Source organism: Dasypus novemcinctus, chromosome 1, assembly GCF_030445035.2.
Source record: "Dasypus novemcinctus isolate mDasNov1 chromosome 1, mDasNov1.1.hap2, whole genome shotgun sequence".
In the NCBI taxonomy this organism is placed as follows: Eukaryota; Metazoa; Chordata; class Mammalia; order Cingulata; family Dasypodidae; genus Dasypus; species Dasypus novemcinctus.
The window spans coordinates 93,637,874-93,641,420 of record NC_080673.1 but is presented as its reverse complement, the minus strand read 5'-3'; the positions used below and the strand labels follow the sequence as shown (position 1 = coordinate 93,641,420).

The window sequence follows — 3,547 nt, the reverse complement described above, 5'->3', positions numbered from 1 at the left end:
AACTTTAAAAAATAGTTTAAATTAATGAAAGGGACACACAAAAATTCAACATCATATAGCACAATGAAAACTTTTTACTTATGCTAATTCAAATTACTGTAATGTTATGGAAGGAGACTAATATTTACTTGAAGAAACTTCAGTAAAACTTTAAATTCTCCTATGGATTTTATTTTTAAAATTATAATCAAGGCAACAAAAAATATAAAATTATAAGTCTACCTTTCTTCTTGAAAAATATTCACTTATAAACTTTCATTTTGAAATAAATTTAAAGATGGGAATTTAGAAAACACAAGCATTTCTGGGTAAGGTTGAAGACCCATTTGTCTGTTATCTTATAACTTTTGTATTATAATTGGAAAATTCTTCTCCTTCGATATTAGTGGTGTCCAGGAATGGTCTAACTTTTGAGGTCCTTGTAGGTTTGGCACTAATAAATTCATAGTCTTCCTTCACAACCAAATGCCTGGAGAGAAGGGCATCTGGAGATTGGTTAAGGCAAGCTTCAGCCATCTTGTTCACAATGTCTTCCCTTTTACTCTGGACCAGGGATTCTTAACCTTTTTGTTCCATGCACCCCTTTGCCAGTCAAGTGAAAACCATGGATCCCTTACTAAATCCACACTATATTGTGTATTATTTAATAAATATATCACACCCTCACCAACACATCCCCACAAGAATAATGTGTTTTTATTAAAATTTCAGTTCAAGCTCACAGACCCCTTGTTAAGAACCCCTGCTCTGGACCCACAAATGTGCTACACCAAAGCAGATATCTGAATTTCCCTCAGCTGGGAGTGACTTCATTATTGCTGAAGAAGGGAGGGTCTTTTGATCACACAGTGTAGTCCTTTAAGCTGCAAAATGTTACTATCCCAGTTGTGATTTACTGGACAGTGGAGTCGCATTAAAGAACCATCTAGAGTTTTTCTAGATAAAAAAACCACTGTCTTGAGGAGCTGACAGGGACCTTGAGGTTTCAGAACTACTAGTTTTATGGAGGTGAGAGGATTCACATGATTCTTCCTGTGGTCCATGATTTACGGGTATGTTCAGAGGAAATTCCATTTTCTTCTTGTCTGGCAGGTGAGTCGTACTTCCCTTACTCTGTAACTTTGTTTAATTGAATAAGAGCTTCAAGAAAAGTTAGCCCTTCAAATGTTCTCAGAACTGGTTCAAGTTCTATTAAACATTTTAAGAAAGACAGTCTTTCTTCTGGATTTTGTGTCTATCCACTTTCTGCTAGAGATCAGGAGTGCTCAGTGAGGTGTATCAAGTGGCAAACTTTCTTCATTAGTGTCAGGTCAATGTCCCTTTGACACACTATACATAATCTATAAAGGATTGGTGACTTCTTCAAAAGACTGTTTTCTAGATAAGACTTCCCAGGTAATAACTGCATAGGCAGATATATATATATATATATATATATATATATATATATATATATATATATCATGTTTGACACTGGCCCTTGATTTTTGTCCAGGTTTGTAGTTTTCAAGTGGCATATAAATAATTGTCACTCCCTCTGGTGCAGATTTGCTACTTCATGACTGTGATAAGAACATTATAAGCCATTTTGATAAACCAAAAATCTTCAATCTTAACATGAAAGTCATTATCCAATAAGATGTTCTGAGTCTTCTAGTCATGATGAAGTAGAGGAGGATCCATATTGTGCAGATAATTTATGCCCAGAGCAATTTCGTGGAGAATGGGAAACCTCAATGGCCAAACAATAAAAGGATATTCAGTTTTCCTATAAAGGAGTTCATCTAATGATCCATTTGGCACGTATTCAAGTAACTATTCACAAAAATTCAGGCTTATTGCATATTCCCCAAATTGGAAGAATGTTACTAAATCTAGCTTTGTGTAAAATTTCAGCTTCTCTTAGGACATCGTTTCTTTCACTGTCCAGCAGCGGAGGGTGGATGTGTAGGTGCTTCACTGCCACCTGAATGTGCCAGTCAGAGTGGCGGCTGGAGCACACGGTGCCCCTCGCACCACAGCTCAGGTAGCGCGGGTGGTGAGCTTGCGGCAGGCCAGGTGGGCAGGGCGCTGCAGGGGCCTCCCGGGTCAAGGTCGCAGGCGCGCTGGGCATTGCGGGCAGGCTGGTTCTGGGTCTGCCCGCGGCGGCTCGGCTCCTTCCTGTTCTGGACACTAGGTCTCAAGATTGCACATGCTCCACCAAGTTGCGCACATTAGCCGCCCATGGCCCTGCGCCGCCGCCTGCTTTTCTGGATGGATACCATTTAAATTTTTTTAAAAAATTGTACTTTCATTTGTAGTAATAATTCACATTATACTTTTTATAATTCACAAATATACATTACATTTGCATTTATGTATGTGTACACATTTCTTTACTATCTTATGACAAAGGAAGAATAAAAGACAGGGTCTGGCATCTCAAAGAATTTAAATCTTAAACATTAACTGGTATCTACACACCAGGGACTGAGCTAGGTGCTGGGAATAATTTCATGTAAAATTTTTTGTGCATTGTTCAGCCCAGAGTCACCTTTATAAAGGTCAAACAGTTGAAAATGAATGAAGAACCAACTGCAAGTTCCCATCAAAAGAGTAATAGATGAATAAATGATGGAAACTCTATGCGATGGAATACAGTGAAGTTATTAATGAGAATGAGAGAAAGCCACACGCTCTGTTATGGAAACATCTGTAAGACATATTAAATGAAAAAGAAAGTCCTAGAACTATGGGTATGACATGGCTCTGTTTAGGTTAAAATAAATCCATATGTAGTATGTGTGTCTCGTATGCATTTTATATATGGATTTATATTTATCCTGCAGGTAATATGGGAACTGAAAGAATACATATCAACCTGTAACCCTGGGGAAGGGAGGAGGAGTTGAGTATATGTGAAGAGGGGATTTATTCTTTTGCATTATAAAATTGTGCAGACTCAATATTTTAGAAGAAGATATTCTTGTTTTATGTCTATATATATTTAAATGGATAAACAGGAAATAATTGGTGTGAAATCAAGGAAACTAATGTAGATCATTTTGAAGTGACCTTTCAATTGACTTTAAGATGCAATAAAATGTGAATAAGGGATGACATTCTGTTATGAAGTTTAATGGAGATTGAAAATCAGAAAATAGAAATTTAAGAATAATTTATAAATCTATTATCTCTTAGTAGAATAATCTTGTTCAAAGGCACACAAAATTCCTTCTTTCTGGAACATCCACAAATAACTGGGGAACCAAAGATTGCCAAACCGACACTTGTAGATTGTAGAATGAGTAGTCTAAGACCAGGCAGGTACCATAAAATTTCACTATTTCTAAGTCTATGTCAAGCATTTCATCTCATGTAAATTCATGAGTGCCCTTCTATTTAAACTCCTGAAGGAACTAATTATACCGACTTTTAGGATATTTTACAAGAAGAGTCATTAGGAAGACAGGACTTTAAGCTTTGCCTAATTTACTCTGTATCCGGAGGCATAACCAAAGACTTTATTATATAAAAGAATGAAGGAAATTGAAAACAGGGTATTGCA

At 36.7% G+C, this 3,547-nt stretch overlaps 1 pseudogene; it reads right to left on the bottom strand.

Annotated features, from left to right (window-relative positions):
- Positions 1 to 245: 245 nt before the first annotated feature.
- LOC105744441 (receptor-interacting serine/threonine-protein kinase 2 pseudogene) lies at positions 246 to 2,113 on the bottom strand (annotated as a pseudogene).
- Positions 2,114 to 3,547: the final 1,434 nt, after the last annotated feature.